Genomic DNA, 23,561 nt, shown 5'->3' with positions numbered 1-23,561 from the left:
TGGCTGGGGATGGATACCCTCCTTTCTCCTAAGCCCCAGACCCAGGGTCAAAATCTGGAATACCTCCTAAAACCCTGGAGAGAAATTTGTTTCTGGCTGGGTAGGCAGGAGTGAGGTGTAGAGGTGGGCTGGGTGAGTGGGGGTGGGGTGGGGATGGGGGTCAGGGTGAGAGAGTGTTTATGTGCTGGCATGCTCTTTCCTCTGAGCCTGAAGCATCCAACATCCTCTAGCTCAATAAAGCTGGGAAATGATGAAAGGAACCTAGAGACATTATCTTTTGTATTCAGAATTTATTCAAGTCAACACCCTAACAGGAACCAGAGACAACAACTGGTTCTCACTTGGGGCCACAATCATTAAAATTCACAGTGTCTAAGACAAGTGGGCTTTTAGCCCCTGTTTGCTATAAGGGAGTTTATAGGAATATTTAGAAGTGACTCGGGGTCTTTTTTCCCTCTGTTTAACGCATATAAATGCTGGTCATTTTCACAGGTTTTTGCTAATTAATACCACCACTGTGGAAGTGAGGGCTGTTCTCCAAGCACTGCAACAAATGGGTTTTTTATTGCTGGTGGGAAAGTCTGGGGGATAATTAGCAGAGAGATCTGTGGAGATCCCTTGGCTCTGGGCATAAGCATGGTACTAACCACCCCCAGAGAGCACTGGGGAAGTTGGTCGCACTTTCTACCATAAGACACATTTATATTGTCATTTACAGCTTGAAAGCTGTAGTTGGACAAATGTGGGAAAATGTTCTGTGAAATGCTAGACAAATGAACCTGGTGCTGACCAATCTCAACTAGGAAAACCGGCTCAGCTATGTACAGAGCTGTGCAGCAGCCAAGACTTGCAAAGGAAATATTTTGATGTCTGGTTAAACTCGAATTCCCTGAGACATTCTCACACACAATCATGCATGCTTCACTATATCTCTACAGGTGACTGGAGGATTTTAGGGGTTACCAGGGGCCCTAGAGATCAACTGGTTCAGAGGTTCATGTGACCAAAGCAATGATTCTCAACATATGGGTTACAACCCCTTTGGAGGGTCACATATCAGAGACTACCATTATGATTCATAACAGTAGAAAAATTACAGTTATGGGGTAGCAACAAAATAATTTTATGATTGGGCAGTCACCACAACATGAGGAACTGTACTAAAGGATGACAGCATTAGAAAGATTGAGAACCACTGAACCAAAGGATACTTGGATAGAATCTAGGTTGATCTAAGCTCTTGGATGGGGAGATTATTCATTTCCATTTCTAGTAATCTCTTATTTAAACTGACCATTCTATTTCAAACGCGGACAGCAAACACAGGAACATCAGCTGTACTTGAGATTTTGATGCAGCAGAAGTCAGGCGTGTTTTCAAATCACTACAGTCTTCTAAATCACCCAAGATATTGGCTGTGCTCATCACTTCCTTAACACTGTGGTAGTGATTTGACTCTTGACTCATTGAAAAAAAAAACCTTACATGAAGGAGTTGTGAATGAAAAATACATATATTACCATATCATATACTTTAAATTATGTTGCATATGGTACTTTATACTATTAGTTTTCTCATATATACATATGTATACACATTCTCTTATCTATATAAAAATATTCCATAAGAGATCTTAAATGCAATTGCCAAAAAAGTCCATAATACAAAATTAAAGACCACCCCCTCTTTTGCCCAATCTTCTCTATTTTCAGTTGAGGAAATCAAAGCAGATCTGGTGAAAATGGCAGAGAAAAAGCTAGAACCCCAGGGTGCTGCCTCTAGTTAGTTCCCCAACACCGCAGGAAGCTGCAGGAGAAGAAAATAACCCTGGTTAAAACAACAGTGAGCTCTTCCTTAAAACAATGCCATTTAAGTGTAGAAATGAGAGGTGATAAGCAGGCCCTGGGGTTAAATGGTTAAAGAATCTCTCTCTCTCTCTCTCTCTCTCTCTCTCTCTCTCTCTCTCTCTCTCTCTCTCTCTCTCTCTCTCTCTCCTGTCTCTCCCTTCCTCCCTCCCTCCCTGATTCATTTTGATGAGCAGCAGTGCAGTGGGGAGGTCCCTATGGCAAGCAGCCTGGGCTGCAATGAACATGGGTAATTTGGATCACTGACTTGTGTGTTATCTAGAATAACATACATTATTTACACTTGCATGTGTGAATATTCCTGATAGTGGACCAGACAAGAAGTGACTCATTTCAAGTAGGCATGAATGTGCTAACTGATAGGGAACCCCTGGTGGGAACTTCAAATATATTTCCTCTCTTTTTTTCTTTCCTTCTCTTCCTTGCCTTCTTTCTTCCTAATCACCCAGGTTGACATTGAATTTTCTATCTTCTGGCCTCAGCCTCCCCATTGATGCAATTCCTGCCAGCACCATCAAGTTTGACTTTATATTTTCTGCCTTGATGGTTTCTGTGGAGGCCAATTTTTGTAAAGCAGTTGATCTTGATGTGTTGTTTGAATTTCACAGTTCCCAGGACTGTAAAACTTCAGCTAAGGAGAGCGTGGGTGCCATCTTATTGAATGATTCTCACGCCTTTAATAGTCTCTCAACCTTTGTTTTCTCTAAGAGTTCATCAGATGTGAAATACATGCTAACACAGTGCTCTTTGGGGGCTTTTTCTTTTCCATATTTTAGTTTCATTTAGCATATAATTCTTTAGACTTATAAAACATGCAAGTATAGCATAAATGCCCAGATAATCTCATCCACTCTGCTCAGAAATCAGTTTCTCATGACTATACAGATATCTGATCAAATGAAAAAGCTGAGGATGATGTCATCTTATCATTTAAGTGATAGGTTGCATTTAAATGTCACCAACCATTCCACCAATGTCCCTTTTCCTCTCCTGAATCCAATTTTCAGCTATCCAGGATAGAAAGCTACCAGCTCACTGCTTTTGGGTAATACTAGTCCTTTCCCCCACCTTTTTTAAAATGTTGAATTATAATATATTTATTTGGGGGAAAGGTTCCTTAATGGAAGTCTGTGTGGTGTTTCCTTGTGATTCTCTTCAGATTATACCTTTAACTTTTAAACATTAATTATGAGCTAGAAGCCTAAGACAGTGGAAGCTCCCAGTTATCTATGAGGGTGACCCTGGCTCAGACTCCTAGCAATGGGGGATATGGAGCCTGAAATGACCATCTCTTGAAAACAAGAAAGACTCTCAGTGGAGGGATTAAGATACAAACCCAGTTACAAAAACTTTGAAGTACAGTTTGTCCTACCTACAAGATGAACAGAGGTAAAAATGGAGCAGAAATTGAGGGAATGGTCAACCAATGCCTGGCCCAGTTTCAGACCCATGCTGTGAGAGGGAGCCCACCCCTCACACTGTTCATGATATTCTTCTCTGCTTGCAGACAGGCACCTAGCATAACTGTCCTCTGAGAGGTTTCACCCGGAATCTCATGGAAACAGATGCAGGGACCCACAGCCAAACATTAGGCAGAGCTTGGGGAATCTGGCAGAAGACCCAAGGATTCTTAGGAAGGAGTGATTGTAGGAGCCAGAGGGGCCAAGGCCACCACAAGAAAACTCACAGAATCAACTAAGCTGAGCTCACAGAGACTGAACCTGTTGGCATAGAAGCAGCCTACGTCTAGGTTGCTTCTTCCTGCCACGTGGCTCTCCACATAGCCTGCTTGTGCCTCCCCTCTCCCACAGCTGGTCTACAGGACACTCCATCAAACCCTCATGGCATATGTCATTCCACACCCTAGTCCCTAGTCCGGGTGGGGGATGGGTGGGAGATGGGCAGGGAAGCACAGGGGTGGGGATGGGCTGGAGGGGTGGGAGATATGGGTAGGGAGGTGAGGGGGTGGGGTAGGGTGGTGGGAGGTGGGGCAGGGACCACTGCTGCTCTGTGCGCTTTCACCTTCTTGGCGGTGCACAGCTACCTGCTCCAGGACAGCTGGGACCCAGACTGTTATAGATCCCTGGCAGAAGTGCTGCTCACAGAATCTGGGGGCCTAGGGAGCCAGATACCTGTCATGGTGCTCCCTCCCTCCCTCCCTCCCTCCCTCCCTCCCTCCCTCCCTCCCTCCCTCCCTCCAATAGAGTCAGGTTTTATTACAAAAATCTGAGCACTTGTATGGGCCAAAAAACTGCCTTACCACAAATACTTCTCAAATACCTAACCTCTGCTCTTGTCTCTAAGACTGTACTTTCCAACTCTTGAAATAAAAAAATATCCTTTCAGATTTTTTTTCTACTCTCAAAAAAAAATCATTTATCTCCTTTTAAACTAAAAAACCCAACAAGTTTCATTTTAAATTGGTATAGATTTTTACTATATACTGTATATTATACTCTGGTTCAAGATGCTTTTTATTTCAAAGTTATAAAGGCCTATTCATATACACAAGCTAATTTAAAATGTATGTCTAACTACTTATGTCTTTAATAATTCCTAAATGCATAAATGAATAAATGTTGCTTCTTCTGTTACCAGCTGCTCTAGGTTCACCTGCAGGCTTCCTGTCCAGTGGGTTTGATATAATAAATTCAAATATAGTTTTAAAATTGTTCTATAATATTGCGGACTCTAAAAATGGGTAATTCCAAAATGCTTTTACATTAAAATATATTAATACTCACTTGTTTATTATGCCCTGCCTCTATTCTCAAAGGGCTAAGCATCACTGCCTTAAATATGCTTAGCCTTTTTTTTTTGCTAATTTATAATATAGCTTTAGACTTTTATAAGCTATAGAATTTTATAAACTAAATCATACAAGAAACTGTTCTGCTCTCTGTTTATGATTTTTAAGGCTCCAACTTAACAGGGATGAAACTTAAAGTCCTAGTCTTTAATGATTAAAATATTATAAATGATCAAATCCTGTAACATGTTCAAGAATATACTTTTAGTCATGCTAAGAACCAATATGACATATTTTCAAGGTCAAACATAGAATGAGACCATAACATTCTGTTCTATGTTTGCAAGATGTAGTTTGGAGCAGATAACTAGAGACAAAGATTGCTTAAATCAAATATACAAGCCCTCAAACTTGCCAGAGATCTGCTAAATACAGCATTTAACATGTGTAAATCTATTATGAAAAGCAGAGATTTCCAAATCCTACCAGTAGTTCCCTAAGGGCTCTGAGAATGTTTTGGCACAATAACAGATGACTAACCACTGGGCAAGACTGCCCCTCTGCTAGGGACCAACCTGAATTGTGGACAAACTGGATATCCAGGGAGCTATTATCGGATGTTGCTGAAAATAAGGTGAGGTCAGCCTCTCCGTGTTCTCCTTTCACAGAAAGAAAACCACAGATCTTCTGCACCAGATGACCAGCCCGCCTGCCCATGTTGCCACAGGAGCCTGGGACAACAGTCTAGGTACGGGGATATGACTAACTAGTCATCTCTATCGTTTTAAATCTCTGTCATATATCAATTCATTTTGGTTACGATTTACCCTTCTCAGGTTCTCTGATCACATTGATGGCTAAGCTAATGGTAGTTTGATAGCTAGAGAACAGGAAATTAGGTCCTTAGCCCAAAATATTCCACCATACTAGTTCATTAGCCAATTCATTAACTAGTGTTAAAACTACTAGAAACTAGATCTCTTATTTAAAAGGAAAACAGGTTTGCCTTACTCACAGACCTCAGGTTAATGATAAACAGGATTCAGTTTCTTTCTCAGTCCTCTTCGTATGCAGGGGACCAGGCCTTAAACGTCCCTACATCTGCTACTGTCAGGCCTAGGTACAATCTACCTTACTGCCAGCCTTAAAAGGCAGGTCTCAGATGCAACCTTTTACCATTCTTTTAGCTAACCCACAGTGACTGCTCACAGCAATTTCACCTGTGCTTTGTAGTAAATAATTAGATAAAGATACAGAAATTTAAACAAAAAGAAAGGCTTCTAAGATCATTTGAACATCTAAGAAAATGTTTTAAGGTTGGGAAATGCAAGTTATGAATATTAGAAGGTCAAAGAAGTTTTTTTTTTAATGGTTGGTACATGCAAGTTGTGAATGTTAGAAGGTCTAAGAAGGTGTTTTAAGTTTAGTAAATACAAATTATGAAGGTCAGAGGGTCTAAAAGGATGTTTATTTCTTCCTCTTGCTATGCTATTGCTGTACTAACTGTCCAGAGATTTGACATTAATCAATGGAGCTCTGATTTATTAATCTAACTGGGGTAAAAACATTCCACTATATGATCCACTATCATGGTTCCAAGTTCAAGATTTTCTTTCTTTCTTTCTGGTTTTTTGTTTGTTTGTTTGTTTGTTTTTTGAGACAGGGCTTTTCTGTGTAGCCTTGGCTGTCCTGGACTCACTTTGTAGACCAGGCTGGCCTCAAACTCACAATGATCCACCTGCCTCTGCAAGTTCAAGATTTTAAATTTCCTTTTAAATTTAGACTTAAAATGTTTCTCATTGTGCTTAAATTATATGCATCTAGTCCTCTGGACAGAGGGAAGAAGCCCCTTTTTCATGACATGTACTGATGCTGAAAATTAAGATCAAATGAGCTTTTGCTTTTCTGCTCTTTAGGAGGTTTCTGTCCTCTCCACATTACTGTTTTACAAATGTCATAAAGCTCCATAAGGTATCAGCCTTTCCTAAGCTCACCTCACAGAGTATTCATGCTTTTAACTCAAAGTTTTTTCCTCAAGCCTCTGCTATGCTATAACACAAAGATATATGTCTGCTATCTCAGTCTACACTTTGCATTTCACTGTAGATTACAAATAATGGTGATGCTACCATGTCTAAAATTTATCTCCCTTTGTAAACTTAAAAGGAATCTTGTGAGCTATAGGAAATCCAGCTCTCAAGTAAAATGGAATCCACAAAAGTACTGTTAATCCACAGACTAAGTTTCCCATCTATCACCTATTTTGGAGGGTGGGATAATACGTCCTCCTTTCCCTGGTTTTGGGACTCCCCTCCCTAATTACCTGATCGCCATCTTTCTGCACCCAACACTGCTTGATTGCCTCTAGGTTGTTTAGCAGCCCCTGATGTCATCACAGGCCATCCACCACCAGGTGTGTGCCAGGAGCTCAGGATATAAAAGCACAAACCCACAACCTGTTGCTCTCTTACTCTTTCTCATTCTCTCTCTCTGCTTGTCTCTTTGTCTCTGTCCCCCTGGGGTGTCCCTCCCCATTCCTTCTGTCCCACACTTGTACCATAAATCTTATACCATGTATGTTGTATGGCACATATTTAATAAAACTGCTAAATAGAAAGCCTGCATGGGACTGACTTAGACCCTCTACAAGTATGTTACATTTGTGTAGGTTGGTGTTCTGTGGGATTCCTGACAGTGAGATCAGGGGCTATCTCTGAGTCTCTTAGGCACTAAAGGGGTCAAACACATCTCAATGAAACCTATAGAATCAACTAACCTGGGTCCATAGGGGCCTATGGAGACTGAACCACACTGAGATGTAGAAATAAAGGCAATGACAAGGTCAACAGGCATTTGGAAAGCATCCTGCAGGATAAAGGCATACTTCCTGGGTCTTGACTGTCCCTTGTTGGTATCTCACTTTTCATCCACATAAACTTGGGAAGAAAAATCAGTCTGACATCTGAGAATCCCAGCCAATGAACAAGCAGGTATAAGCATCTGCAATGGAACCATTTAAAAAGAAGTTGATAATTAGAGGTTTTCCAATATTTTTGTTGTTGTTATTGATTATGAAGTATTAACCAGATGCCAGAAGCCACACCTTGAGATAATAATATAATCCTGAGATTATAGGACTTTTATGTGGTCACATGCAAAGTTTAAGATTGGTAATGAACCACAAAGGAAGTGTTTTCTACAAGGACCAAAGTACAACTTAAATGGATAACAAAGCAGGTCCAGGAGGACTCTGTGGGAAATACCCAACCTTGAGTTTCTTGGGAGACTGTGTTCTGAAGCTTTGAAGATGTAAGGCTGTGAGACTTTGGTTTTGTCTGTATGTTCTTTCTGGGGCTTTGTGCACCCTATAAATGCAGCCTGTAAAACAGGTTTCCTCTGTGGGAGAGAGGCCTGTGAGTGCCTAAATTATGTCTATGTCTATGCCATTGTCACTATTCTTCTTCTTCTTCTTCTTCTTCTTCTTCTTCTTCTTCTTCTTCTTCTTCTTCTTCTTCTTCTTCTTGTTCTTCTTCTTCTTCTTCTTCTTGTTCTTGTTCTTCTTGTTCTTGTTCTTCTTCTTCTTGTTCTTCTTCTTCTTGTTCTTCTTGTTCTTGTTCTTCTTGTTCTTCTTGTTCTTCTTGTTCTTGTTCTTCTTCTTCTTCTTCTTCTTCTTCTTCATCTTCTTCTTTTTTCATCATCATCATCTCCTTCTCCTCTTCCTCTTCTTCTATTCTTCTTTTTTCTTCTCTTCATCTTTCTCTTTTTCCTTCTGATTTAAGACAAAAAAAAGCTATCTGAGAAAACAGAAGCTGTTTTGGAGTAGGCCATGCATTTTCTACATATCAAGGAAAGTTTTCTAGATTTTGACCTCTAATCTGGTATTTACTTGTTGCCTAATTGGAGTTAATTAAGTTGTTTTTGTAGAGTGTAACTTTCTTCTCATGTCAAACATAATAGCAAGGTTCCCTGAGATCTACTTTGATTTGATTAGAAGAAATACTCTTCACTGAATGACCAACTTACACAGTTAATTCAACCTGGGGAAGTATTTTATAATCTGTTAAGGGCCAGGCTGATGGTAATGCATAGGAAACACTGTTAAAAGAATATTTAAAGAGGTACACATATGCATCTGTTGTCAGAAAACTAGTCGTGGGATTAGTACATTAGGGTGACTTGGACTGTAAGCACATTTGAAGAGTTGAAAAAAGTGTTTTTTCCCACCAGCAATCAAACCTGAAGCCCTATTAATATGTTTAAATGCATCATGTGAGATAGTACAGAAATTGATTTACTTTTCCAGCTAGAGGAGCTGTACAGGGAAGGTAAATTTATGGTGAGTGCCCAGTGTGTATGAAGAACCAAAGGAATGGTGTGATGGACATTATGGCTGAGAGACATAAATAAAAGGAAACAGGTGGAATCTAGGTTTGGATAAAGGAATTACATCCTTGTTTGAACTGACAAACATTTTTATCTTAGCTCAGGAGCTAAGGATAGCCAAAGAGTAGCCTTAAGTAAGAGAATAAAACACTCCAACTTTGAAAGCTATCTCTGACTATAAATGTGGAAAGACTATTGGAGTTGGGTAATACCAGAGAATCAACAAAGTGAAAGATAAGATGAGAGTTGTTGTTGTTGTTGTTGTGTCTTTCTACCTTAGTGGCAATAGGGCTGGGTGGAAATGATGCACACATATTCCTCCCGATATCAACTGTCAATGTGTATACCCAGAAGGCCCTAATGGGACAAAGGAATCCTGTTTCAATGACTTATACAGAGCTTTGTATGTATCTATGTCATTTCCTAAAGCCATGCCTACTTAGACAGTACATTTGTAGGTGATATAACTAAGCTCTGTGTCAGTTAATCAATAATGGAATAGGTGCTTACTTTGTCACTGTATTGAGCTTATAAGAGTAACTGGACCTCCACTTTATCCTTCTGTGTTAGCCTTTGCCTCAGAGTCTCAGAGAGGTGCCTGTAGCTGCAGTAAATCTACAAAACAAAAACAAAAACAGAACTCCCAAATTTAAGGAGCATTGTCTATCAATTCATCCTCCATAAATTCTCAAAATCCCACCATCTCAAGTCTTCATGTTACAAAAGATCTTTTTCCTTCTGAACATATTCTTATGAGGTGTTATAGGATGATAATATGACCGTTAAATATGAATGTACCAAATAGACAAGAACACATAGGGAAAATGTTGCAGTTGTAGCACACTATCAGTAAACATGGATGTGGTACGGCAAGAGAAAGAAAAGCTGCACATGGCCCTACAGCAGTCCTGGATGCTAGAGGGAACAGATGTAGATTTAAACAAGGCCTTCTCAGTTATGTGCTTTATGACTTAGATTTCAAGAGATTAAACCAAATTAAAGGAAACGGTGCCTATCGTGCACTTACCACATTGCCTGCCATGGAGTGGGTGTTGGATGGCTATCAGTTAGTGTTAGGAATTGTGAACACAGGCCATGCGCTTAAGAATATTTCGCAGGGAAACTGCAATTGCCTTGAGTTGGTGTGAGAAGTTGGCATCTGTTTTGGCTGGGAAATGTCTTGCAAGATGCTATCAGACAGAGATAAATAAGGCAAGTCAAAAGCATATGGGACCCCGTTACTATTGTCATAGCCCTCATTTTCAGAGGGAACTCTCATCTGGATGATGTAGTAAATCCAGGTGTGAGGCCAGCTATTCAGCAGCTCAGAATACCTCTTTCACAGGACTTGCTTCTTTTGAGGTGTTCCATAGATTTCCATAGAATTTCATGAATTGAAAAATATTCCACAACTGCAAGATATATATTGCTGTGTATTTACTTGTGTGTAGACCCTGTGGATGATGCATGCTGAATAGATCCAGGCCTCTCCTGCCGACTTCTTTCCATGTGGAAGCACACATCGATACTTACTGGGTCCAGAGGCCTGGCTTTGCTCGTTTCTCCCACTTGTTCTTTGCCAACGTCCCAAAATTTCATTAACGCTCTCTCAGGAGACTCAGGCAGCAGCAGGAAGAAAATTCAATTCTGAGATAAAAATGTGGTATGATGAGAAAATAGTAATTTAAAATAGAATTTTCCATATATACCAGGAATGGTTAAGGGTTGAGTCAGGCAGCATATACGCTGAGTTCCACATGCATTTGGTGATGATTCTTTCTACTGTAGTCATACATGTCCGTGAGATCTATGTTTCTGGTGGAGTCTTTGTGATGTGCCTTCACCCTGCCCTCTTTGTATACACGTCTCTTTTATCTTTATAGCAGAATATTTTATGTCCAAGGAAATGAAGGGAAAATGTATGCAGGTATTCGTCAGAATAATAACAGTAAAAACTATGAAGGAAGCTTGGAGTGGTGGCACACACTTGTAATCCCAGCACTCTAGGGAGGCAGAGGCAGGAGGAACTCTGGGAGTTCAAGGCCAACCTGGTCTACAAAGTGAGTCCAGGACAGCTAAGGCTACACAGAGAAACCCTATCTTGAAAAATCAAATCAAGAAGGGAGAGCAAGCAGGCAAAAGGGAGCCAAGCTTGTGCCTAAGTATCTCTCCCTGACAATAATAGACCCACCTCTGCCACAATAACATTAATGTTCTCATGTGTGTAGATGCATCATGATCCAGACAACATGTAATGGCTGCACCTGTCAGCACCTCTGCCCTGGGGATCAAACTCCCAACACATAAACACGGGGGGACAATCAACATATAGCAATGTGGGATAACTGGAACCAGACACACTGCTGGTAGGAGTAGAAAATTATAGAATTTCTGGAGAAATGCTAAGTGTATCTCCTAAGGCCAAACATAAGCTGTCCTAGGGCCACTTGTGGGTATTCAACAGAAATGCACATGATAGTTATTGAAAAACACAAGTAGAATGAGCAAATATCTCTAAGCTGGAATTACTCAAGTGTCTATCAGCGAAGGAATAGATTAATAAACTGTAGCATATTCGTGAAGTGAGATGCTATATTATATGAGTGAGAAATGATCTAATTTTAAATGATGTAAGTCAATGAAGATAAATCTCATAAAAGAACAATGAACAAAAGATCACACGGTATGTGAATGTAGTGACATGCACTGCAGAGCTCAGCACCATGATTTGTGCTATTAGTAGCCACGTGGAGACCAGAATGAAGAATGGCTGAGGGGCTAGAAGGGATGTGTTTAGTCCTGTGAGTCACGGTACTGACTATGAGTCTGAGTTGACTTTAGGAGAATTCAGTGAACTGTGCTGGAGTGTCCAAAGTAGGTTTCATTTCATTAACAACTTTTTAGAAAGATACTGGTGAGATGCTTATTATTTCCCAGCCCTAGATAATGCTAGTTGACAATTGTATGACAAAGCTGATAGCTGATCCAACCAGCTAGACAACTTCTCTAGTCCTCTGAGTTATGTATTTCCCACAGAAAAGAACACATTCACATCATTATTTCAGGATGATTAATCTATATTTTCACCTAAAAGCTGAGGCTAGAAATATTGCTCAATCTAGCACACTTGCAAATATTTCCTGATAGCTTGTATGGGCTGGCAGGTCTAACAGAGGGGCAGTCTCCGACCCTATTCAGTTTAAAGTCTTGGTCTTCATTAAAGAAAAAAAAATCATTGAGCTATCACTGTGAAGTGTGTGCTGGCATTGTGACAGGTCATAATGTGCTAGACAAGTCACCTCCTGTCACCCCTTATCCATCCTGGGGGTAAAAATCACTTTGTCTATTACCTTGACGTGGTGGCTGCAGCCTAGAGAACCAAATGGATGGGATCACAAAGATAAAGGGCCTTCGTGGCATCTGAATGGGCTTGCTCTCTTCCAAAGTTCATTCTCCAAGGACGTATTCCCTCTACTTTGGCAAAAAACACCCAGTTCTATTTTAATTTTTTTAAACACCATGGTTTTGTTATGAGGTAGGAATCATCTGCTCAGCTTGTTTGGGAGTATTATTTTCTCCCTTGAGTTGAGTTACTGGTAAACTAATTTTTAAATGAAGGGGCAGAGAGAGCCAGAGAGTACAGGGAAGTCTCAAAAAGATATTGTGATTTGAGTTCTCACTGTGGGCGTTATTATGCATCACAGTAATTGCATATTGAATAAGTAATCCCAGTTTCCATGGAGAAGGATATCCAAGACCCTCCAAAAACTTGGAAGGCTTATTAACTTATCTGATTTATCAATTTCACAAGTAAAAACACACTTTGCTTTTGATCAAGACATTCCCAGGAGGACAGCCGTTAACATGGTAGATGCCAATTCATTAATATCCACTTTTACCTTAGCTGAAAGGAAAATAGTAGAAAGTCCAGATACTGGCCAAAAATAATGTTCACTAACATAGGCCCAGAAGCCCAGATATGATGTGGTTGCCCTTGTTACAAATAAAAACTTGGCCAGTGTGTCCTGGCCTGACATCCCCAAGAGCTATGCAGAAGACATGGCAAAGAATCAGCCTGTGTGGTACCAGGCACCATCTGCAAGTTAGATATCTTTGTTTTTAACTTAGAATGAAAAAATTGAGCTCACAGGGGGCAGGAGACATTCGTAGTGGCACAGAGCTGTTAGGGAGCAGGATTATGACAAAGTGTGGGTGTATGTTTGGGAGTTGGTACTTTCCCTATGAAGGGCCCGATAGTCAATAGTTCAAGTTTGTGGGCCAAACACCTTTTGTTATAAATCCTTGGCTTCTCTGTACAGTATCACAGCCATATGCATTATGTAAACAAGGAGGTGCTCTACGCCAGCTTTTGGGAGATATCAAGAATGGTTCTCGCTATCTACAAACAGATGGTGAGTCAGCTTTGGCCCCCAGGCCACAGTTAGCTGACCCATTTCCATCTGATTCCAAAGCTCCTGCAAACTGTTTTGACTTAGCAGGTGGTTTTATCTAAAGTTTGCTGGGATTAAAACCTCGCTGCAAAGATAAGACTTGGATTAATCTCCACATGCTTTGAACATTGAAAGGAGACCTCTGACACATAGTTGAGGGGACAATAAGTGCATATGTGTTTGTACACGACTGTGCAAAAGACATTAACTTAACTTTAAAAAAAAAATCTCTTGTATCAACTGACAGAGATTGCTGACACCAACCTTGCCATTTTTAAAACCCAAGATGTCTTCCTATCCATTTCCTGAAATAAAAGGTCATGTCAACATTAGCACTCACTGGATTCTAATGCATTGGGAGACTTTTTTCCTACTGTTTGGTTGCCAGTAGATGGATTTCAATGGGACTGAATACTAACCGGAGATACTGTCAATTTCCCCATTATGTCCTGGGAAGTCACAGGATGTCGTGCTGAGCTGTAGATGATGTTCTCGGAGGTTTCCATGCAAGCTGCCACTTAGCTAGGTTTTGGAAAAGTCAACACAAGGAGATAGGAGGCGTAAGTCTGTTTATAGCTACATCAGGAAGTCTGTCAGTACCCAACCAAGGAAAAAGAGTGTCCTCCTGGAGAGTCACATGTGAACACAGAGGAGAAATGATTGGAATCACATAATGTTACACTGGAAGAAATCCTTAGGCAAGCCTGACTCGTGGGAAAATGAATACCTGATGTTGGCCAGGTGATGCCAAAGCCAAGGCTAGTATTGGCACAACCGTTGAATTCTTTTTCTCTATCAAGTATCAGGCCTGTTTAGTATTGCTAACCTAAGCATGGTTTCCCGTATAGATCTTAAAATAATAACAGCAAGCCATAAAACAAATAAGAGCAATCCAAGACAATTGTACTTTCTTCAAATAGGACTATTTTTGATGCTTTGTGAAATAATAAAAATCAAATTGAAAGAATGCACTCTTGGCCTGCACTTTCCTTATAATAATTTACATGGTCCATGATCTATACAGTCTTTCCCAAAGGCTCCTAGATTAATTTTTGGTGACATTGTTAGGAAACTCCCACGAAATCTTGTGAGTGCATGGGAACCATGCGTCAGTCGCTAACATACAGTAGATCACACTCTATCCTGTGAAAATGTTCTGTTCCCAAAGTCCCTTGGAACTGTGGGCGCATTTTTCTTACAGAACAACGTTCCAACGGATGGTTATCTTCCCAGGCTATCACAAAGCCCTACTGGATTCCCCAAGTGATTAAACTGGAATGAATTTGCTCAGAGGGAGCTGAGGGCCTGTCTTCAGTCCTTCTTGGGGTGCCGGAGAGAGTGTTAAAGTAGCAGGGGCTGTTATATCTTTTCCTCCCTTTGGAGGAACTTGGCAGCACTTGAACAGAGAGAAGAAGGAAGGTTTGTGGGGGTGAGGGCTTGATGGGGAAGCTAAGGTCTCCTCTGGAGACAATGGAGGAAGGTTGCACGTTAAAGGGGAAAGGAGGAGACAGGAAACCTCTATTAAATTGTTTATAGGTTAGATTGTTTCTGAGGCCGGAACTAACCACTGTGTTTTCACAGAGTCGAGAAGGATGCGATCAGTTCCTCAGTCCTCTTCCACGCACAATCCCTAAAAACTCCTCTGTGCACTTTTTTGAGGACAGGTAAATTTCCGGAGACCAAGAGGTGAGATAATGACAGTGTTCTCCCAGTTTGAAGATTACTGACAGTTACTACTGCCGTGCTTAGATTAGATCTTTAACATTCCTACATATTGGGATGGCTCAAATTGTTGCTTAGGCAAGCAACTATATTTATTATCATTATCTTTCTCATTATGGCTCCAGTTAGACAAGGAAAGGTTCTCTCATCCTAGGAGCTGGGCTTTGGCCGTTTTCAAGTTAGGACACATATTCTTTGAGATATGGGGTCTTGTTTGAGGAAACATCAGGCTGCCCACTTCAGATTTATTGATGACTGTGGCAGGTGCTAAGTGTTTCAGGAAGTTGGTGTGTGCATTGTTTTCCTCACTGGGTAATGTTCTTGGAACTAAGATATATTTTCTCATGTTACACCTGAAACCGTATGTAACAGAAAAAGCCTGCAGTAGGCTTGCAGTGGATGGACTTAGGTTATCTGAAAGGTACTTTATGCACCATGCTCCAAAGTTAGGGAAGGCAGCTAAGCAAGACACTCAGCTTAAGGCACAGCTGTTGTCATGGTGTCTGGATGGGCTTGAGAAGCATGATTTATAGGCTTAGCATTGGGTTTGTTGCTGTCTCTGAAAGATTGTTCTTCCAATGTGCAGAAATCCCCGTGTTTAGAACAATCCTGAGAAAATTTTTGACTCTCCTAGCCCTGACTGTCCCTTCTTGACCAGGTCACATTCGGTGTCAACCTCTGACAAGGAATCCTTTGGTAGCAGTAGGTTTATGTTAAAACTGGCCAAGATTTTTGCTTCCCTCCCATAATATGTTTGTGTTTTATTTAAAATCAGGATGTTATGCATCCTCAAGTCCACGGTGATGGTCCCATTATGTGGCCTTTATAGTCTACTTTTGGAAAACTGTCTTGTCCCCTAAGGAGGGAGAGGAGGAGGAGGAGGAGGAGGATTCTTTCTCCAGTAACTGTCTAATTAAGAGGCTCAGCAGTGAGATGAGAATGTATTTGCTCATTGGGTGGAATTCACTGTCATTTTTGTAAAGGTAAAAGTGCTTAGACTCTTGGGGTATAAAATTAGAAAATTAGTAATAATATGAAAAGGCTTCAAAATGTGGACTCCTGTGTGGTGAGAGTAGCCCTACGTGGAACGCAGGGGACGGGGCTTAAAGGAAGAAGTAGAGTTGTGCTGCAGGAGATGAGAGGCAGGAAAGGGCTGAGTGTGTAAGTAGCACGCTCTGCACAAAGTCCCTTCCCTTCCTCCTTTTTTCTCTTCCTTCCTTCTTTTTCTTCTTTCCTTCCTTCCCCTTTTACTTCCTTCCTTCCCTTTCTCCCTCTCTCTCGCTCTACTTTTTTCCTGCTTTCTCTTCAGCTCCTCTTCTCCTTTCTTTTCTGAGCTACTCAGAAAAATCCTAGGGCCTCATGCTAGGCAGTTCTCTACCACTGGGATATACCTCAGTCTCTTGGTGTGTTCCTAATGACTTTCAGTTCTCCCAAATCTATCTGTACCCCAGTTCTTCCCTCACGTTCTACTCAAGTGTTCCACTTCAGTAGTAGTGTCTCAAGACAAACTCAGTCCAAAATGTCCCCTCATGTGAGTGACTCCACCCACAGTTGACTCCCCCCACAGTTGACTCCCCCAACAGTTGACTCCTTAGTTTCCCCATTCCTGTGAGATTCTGGCTTATGCTGATACCCACTCGGCTTTGCTGCTCCAGCCAGAGATAGGGGAGCTTTTGTCTTTCTCTCCTCGACTTCCCATGCTCTATCCAGTTGATCAGGAAGTCTCACGCAGCAAGCTCTGAAATGATCCTTTATTCTCAGTAGAAACATGGTTCCTGTTCAGGCAGGAAGCTGAACACTCAAAGGCTGTATGGCAGAGAGCTTAACGAGGGACAGCCTCTCAAAGAAGGGTTCGGGAAGATGAGAGAGTGGTAAGAGACTGAGGGACAGCTGCAGAAAAGTCAGGTGCCAAGGCAACATGAGCTTCTCTATAGTGCCCTGTGCTTGGACCTGTGCAAGGGGCCATTTGTGGGGGCTGAAGCGGTGGTGAGTGAAACTGGGAAGTAGCATAGGCACGGAAACACTCATCCTGGCCAGCCTCCCCTTTCCCATCCTCTGCACTCTCTGCCAGGGCTTCTGGTTGACAAAGCACAACCAAAGCTCTAGACAGCAAAGGAGTTCAGTGCTCCGAGCCACAGAGGTCAAGTTCCCAGGGCACAGGAAAGGCAGTGATGGGGATAAAAAGGATCCAGTGAAGGAACTAATAGAGGAAGAGTAGACAGCTCAGATTAACCTTTCCTTCCCAGCACTTAGAAATACTGAATGAGTTCAAGGCCATCATCTCTTACTTGGATGATTGGAGGGAAAACCGTCCAAGTTGTCTTAATTGTCTTCCAATTTGTGGCTCAATTGCATTTTTATAAAACAGCATTAAAAGTAAAATTCAATGTTGGCATCTGGTATCATCTATTTTTTTATTTGAAGAATAACCACTGTTTGGTATCCTCATTCTCAAGATTTTTATTAATATCTACACATTGAAAATTATGTCTACATATGTCTACATGTATATGTGTGCAATAGGTGTATATGCATATTAAAATGTAGATGCATCTGAACTATGTTTACTCAGTGGTAAGTGAATTGCAATATATACTTATATATGCATTATCATATAAATGAATTCATATTACACATTCCACACCAGGATGACCTATCTGATGTTCTATGATATGATATGATGAGCTGTAATTATTCAGACGTTTATTCTCCACATGAGTGGAGATTTTCCAGTGTTGATGCTGATATGGCAAACAACACACAGTAGTCCCTCTGTGGATATTTCTGTTTGGGTCTTTCAGTTGTGATCGACAGAAAAGTTAACTTACAGTAGTTGATGCAAAAGACAACTCTACTAGTTAAGAGGATGGATCTGCCTCTAGGATCAGCAGCCCAGTGTTTATGAGGCATCACAGGAACCTGTCCCCCCACACTGTCATTTGTTGTTCCATTCTGTAGGCCCTCCTTTGCAGTGGCAAATGGCTGCAAGAGCTTTGGGCTTCCATTCTTAGAAGTCCAAGTCCATTGGAAGCTAGAAGGCAGCTTTCCATATCTCTGAGTCAGTTGTTATGGCAAGGATTTAACACTAGTCTCTGCCAGGCCTAGACACATGTATCTTGCCCTGTCATGTAGCCTGATGGTTTTCTGGACTACTCTTTATTTCAGTCACTAAACAGGGAAAACAGCTGAAGGGGGGAGATAGAGTATTAAGGGGTGTGCACATTACAATTTTGGACAGCTTTCTCAATGCTGCCTCACACCATCAGTACCTATAGTACTTGAAAGTACCAGCTTCCATACACTCTCAAGACACTAACATATTCAGCATTTTAAGGTTCAGGGGATATGGTGCTCGATGGTGGCACATGTTTTAATCCTAGCACTTGGGAGGCAGAGGCAGCTGGATCTCTGAGTTCAAGGCCAGCCTGGTCTACAGAAATGTGTTCCAGGCCAGCCAAGACTACACAGAGATACCCTGTCTCGAATAAGCAACAACAACAACAACAACAACAACAACAACAAAAAACAGCAACAAAAGACTCTTAATTCGATATCTCAAATGCCTGGCGACTGCTCTCTTAGCTCTTTGCATTTCTTCTTCTATGAACTTCTTTCTGTGAAGGAGAGTAGTATCTTTTGGTTATAGTTCAATAGGATTGTCATTTTTTTTCTTGTTCATGGTAGCTCTTTATATATTATGGAGGTTAAGATTATGAGTTCCTAATGAATAAGACCTCACTGTAATCCAGTTTGCCACCTCCTGAAAAGTAGACATTAGTACTAGTCGTCATGTGAATCAATAAACAAGGGAGTGTGCAGGAATGAATGAATGAAGAGGTTTTTGTTGTTTTTTGTTTGTTTGTTTGTTCTATTTGTGTTAGGTTTTGGATGACTGTTCTGTTTCCCATATACTTTTCTGAAGCTTTGCCTTAAATGTCTCAGGACGCCTGTCTTTAAGCTGTGGGGAGCACTCGGTTAAGTTGGGAGGAGGAGTGTTCTGCACTGCCCTTCAGAGCTGCCCTCTGTGCTCCCGTGTGTTCCTCATTCTGTTGATAGGAGCAATGGCCTACTAGGGTGACTCAGCCTCACAAGCTCACATCCCATCCCTTTGAAGTGTCAGCTCTGGAGCCCCGCGAGGCTTCCATCTGCCACCGGAGTCAGCCAGCGCACTGCCTAGTTAAACATCCATGCAGGCTCTCGTAGGAACTTGAGAATCATTGTTTTTGGCTGGAATCCTGGGTTTGAGGTTTCTTCATGTACAGACTCCGAAAAAAGGCTTTGGAAACATTGTCCTCCCTAATCCCAAAGTATGTATTGGGGAGGCTGTCTTCCTTGATACCCACCCAATAACTCGGGCTACTGAAGCCATTTCACACAAGTGCATTTATCCCTTTGGTTAAAGTTCACAGAGAGCAGTGCAGCAGACAGGGTACCTGGATACTCATCCCTGATTTGTTAGCCAAGTTATTCACTCTCGCAGCTCCATTTTCCTTATCTGAAAACACGATGGTTAGGCCTGATGGCCCCTATGTCCTTGCCAGCTCTGTAACTGAGTGGAATTCTGAAATCTGCTCTGCCACCAACAGTTTGTCCCAGGAGCTTTGCCCATTACTCATGAGAATGTCAGCATCTGGGTAAACAGATATTTTGGGGTCAGCTCTATAAAGCTCAGCAGTAAGGATCGCATGTTGATTTTGGCACACAGACAAGCCTAAGTAGGGTCGTGTCAAGCATTTTACCACGCTAACTGCTGAAAGGAAGGCCAGTCGTGGCAGTCTGGGTGAGCAGCTTGGGATGAAGAGCACTGGGCTAAGTCCCATGGCACAGATGACCTCAGGAAAAGTGGAGGGGTGGGCTCTGGTAGTGGGTCTAGAAATGATTAAGAAATTATTAGTACCCAGGTTGGAAATGGCTTATGATACTATGTCAAAGCTACATTCTCAGACAACAGGGAAAGCTGTAAATAGATCCACGCAGTCATCCAAGCATAGCAGAATAAAACTAAAGCAGAGCCAAATTAAACAGGCCCAGTCAACGCTCTGAATGAGAATGTTGAGCATTGCTCATGCGCAGTCGCAATTCTGAACACTTGGGAGGGCCTTTTTTGGAGACAGCATGGCCTACCCTCCTATGAGGAGTCCTAGCTGCAGAGGAGTACCAGAAGCAAAGACCCTTTGAATCAGGGGTGGAGGGGAGGAAGGGTTCTCATATCTTTGAAAACTGAGGATTTGTTCATTAGCACTTTAACTGGCATTTTTTTTTAAAGGAAAGCATGTTAGATTTCAAGACCCACTAACTGGGAATCTTCAATGACTAAGAATGCATTATATTAAAATAGGCTTTCCCCCATTTTCTCCTCATTTTAAGCTCACAGAAGGGTCATAAGACATCATTAATGATTTTCTTCCACTGTTTTTATACCCATTCTTCCTGTTTTCATCTCCTCTCTATTTTATCTATGTTTACTTCATAGATACATTGATAAATGTATTTTCCCTAAAAACTACTGTTTTAAAGGTAAATTATAGAGCTGATGATTCTTTACCTTTAAATGTTTTACTGTATTTTTTCTAAACATAAAGATATACATTTTATAATGATGGTACCACTGCCTTAAGCCAGAAACAAACACTGCCATGTTATCAGGGTTTGGGGTTCAGTTGCTGTTTGTTTCTCCAGTTTGCCCTTGTCCTTCTCTGGAGAAGGACACCCTGCACGCCCCATGTGTTGTACTCAGCGGATATAGCTCCAGTTTGGTTTTCACTCTGAAAGAATTTCTGGAGCTTTGTGTTTGACGGTATTTTTGATGAACACAGGCCAGATACTTTGTGAAATGTCTCTCAATTGGGGTTTGTCTGATTTAGTGAAATTTTCTTCTTGCTTCATAAGCTGTAGGAAACATTCTCTCCAGCCTGGCGGCAGAGATCTTGAGTAAACTCTCTCTCTCTCTCCCTCTTTTGGGGGCTTTCTTGCCATCCCTTTTAAGATTTGACCTCTCTATTTGCAAGAGGTGTGTAAGCTTTGCTTGTTGTAAAGGTCACCATATATATATATATATATATGTATATATATATATGTATATGTATGTGTGTATGTATGTATACATATATATGCAACTGTTGGAATCTTCATTTTTCATAATTAAATGATAAAAACTTAAGATGTATTAAAAATAGACAGGATTATGGTATATGGTTTAGATTATTTGGAAAACTAAACTGTATTCTGGACACATCCCTTTACAAATTGATGTCTGCCATTCATGAACTTTCACTTCTATTTGTTTGATCATGGAGATTGCTGTGAAATGAGTACAGTTAGATGGAATTCATTATTTAGGCCCCCAAACAGGTTTACTTTAAAGGAGGCTCTTTTAAAAGTTAGTCCTAGGGTATAGAGCCCAGGAATGACAATGTCACAATGTTCCTGTGAGTCTAAGTAGGGATTTTTTTTTTTAGGCTGCTGACCCCACATTACATTGTCAAGCCCAGGGGAATGGAAGACAATGGAGTGGTACAGGATGAGAGGGCTACCCAGAGTCTTTTACCTGTTTCTTGCAGTCAACTGAGGATTTCCAACTTGGACGCTGGACAAACCTGACAGCTGGCTGACGTGTTCTCTGACAAGAAGCACAGAATTAGATTCTTCAAGTTGAAGCAGTAGTTTACAAGTTGCAGAGCTAGAACTATAAAGAGTTCCATTTGTGGTAGCAAGGAGGGCAAGGGTAAATGTAAGATTTGTTCCATGTGAGTTTACTTCCCTGTTTGAATCTATTTTAGGCTACATGGGACAGTGTCCATGTTCCATTTCAAGGCCTCTCAGGAAGGTCAAGCAAATGCCACCTGGGCAGGTTGTGTGTACGTTATCTAAAATGGGCACAGAAGTGCCACTTCTGTTTGGGAGTGTGTCACATTTTGCAATATTTGTCTCACCTTCAATGATTGATTTAAAAATATGAAATTTAAAAATATGAAAATATAAAATGTTATATAATATGATTTTTAAAGCATAGTGTTGATATTACAAGAGTTTTGAATTTCAGGTTTGAAATTCTGGACTAGGGCTGACCAACTCTTTGTTTATGTCACATGACGCCTGTCTGAAATGACCAGTGGGAGTCCTATGTTCTTATGACTCCTTACAGATGTGTTGTGGAGGCTTACTCTTTTTTATTTATACTCTATTTTTCTACCTAAATACTAGCATTCTTCATTTGCTTCTTTTTCTTCCTCCTAAAGATACATTTTAGTGATTTGTTCTCTATTAACACAAGTAGGTTAGTATATCTTTAATGACTATATGCTCTCTATTGTATTCCATTGAGTTATTTAAATATTGATCATTCATTGCATTCAGTTGTTTTCAATATTTTCATATCACAAGCAATACTTTTTTGTTTTACGTAAGCACACATATCTATTCGTAGAACAAATACCTAAAGATAGTTTTGGATAAATTGGGGCCATAATTTGGATATTGAATATCCCCCAAAGGCCCATGTTGAGTGGCCCACAAGGTGACACTATGGGAAAGTGGTAGAACATTTAAGAGGTAGAACCCTGAGAAGTCTTCAGGTCATTGAGAATTTGGGAGTCCCAGCCCTCACATTGCATTCCTCCTTTGCTTCTTGGATAAGAGGACCTTGCTATGACCTGCTATCTCTCACCCCTAAGCACTGAACGTCAGCCTCTGAAATGGGGATCCCAAGTAAACATTTTCTCCTATAAGCTCTTTCCTTAGGGATTATGTCAGAAGCCAAACACACAGCGAGGGGGGTGTGTGTGTGATATTTGATGTGGAATTATCTGAACAAGTTCAAAAATGGTAAAAAATGCAGGCCTATTGACTAAGGAAAGTAGGGTATGCGTGCATCAGTAGAGGTATATGTGTAGCTACTACCCTATGTCCCCTAGTCCAGCACTATGAAGGTGTGAGTTATGACAGAGGTGATGACAGGGAAAATAACCCTCTGTTCCGATAAGAGCCCAGTGTCTCTGTGGCTCCATCCTACTGCTTTTCTTCCACCAACAACTTCAAAGAGACAAGGCAGACAATGCAAGAGTTTTATGTCATAAACTCAAGAGGCTTTTCCTGGACAAGGTGCCCCATCCCTTTCAAACAACCCTTTGAGGCCCAAACCATCGACAATATGCCAGAGACCCCAAGCACAGGGCAATGTTCCCATGAGAAATTGGGTGTTTGTTTCAACAGAGAAAGATAAGCAAATTGGATCCCTGGATACTGTCTGTGGTATCAGGGCATCATCTCCTTCTCTACTTTTAGCACATTAAGCATTTCCTCACATTTAGCAGGTCTGGAAAGGTGAGAATTGGGCTAAGGGAAAACACTGAGCTGCCCAAGAATGTCTAAAGAACCAGAGGAAAGAAAGAA

The 23,561-nt window shown here is 41.1% G+C and overlaps 1 long non-coding RNA gene across 1 annotated transcript in view; it reads right to left on the bottom strand.

Annotated features, from left to right (window-relative positions):
- Nucleotides 1-9,518: 9,518 nt before the first annotated feature.
- The window catches only part of LOC311593882, a 35,091-nt gene continuing 21,048 nt past the window's right edge, over nucleotides 9,519-23,561 (bottom strand). The window contains exons 3-5 of the long non-coding RNA XR_014777855.1: nucleotides 13,868-13,970; nucleotides 10,531-10,644; nucleotides 9,519-9,612 (exon numbers count right to left, since the gene is read on the bottom strand). This is a non-coding gene — a long non-coding RNA (uncharacterized lncRNA). The remainder of the gene's footprint in view (nucleotides 9,613-10,530; nucleotides 10,645-13,867; nucleotides 13,971-23,561) is intronic.

Source organism: Acomys minous (assembly GCF_964271855.1).
Source record: "Acomys minous genome assembly, chromosome: 3".
Taxonomy (NCBI): domain Eukaryota; kingdom Metazoa; phylum Chordata; class Mammalia; order Rodentia; family Muridae; genus Acomys; species Acomys minous.
This window is presented reverse-complemented; position numbering and strand designations above follow the sequence as displayed.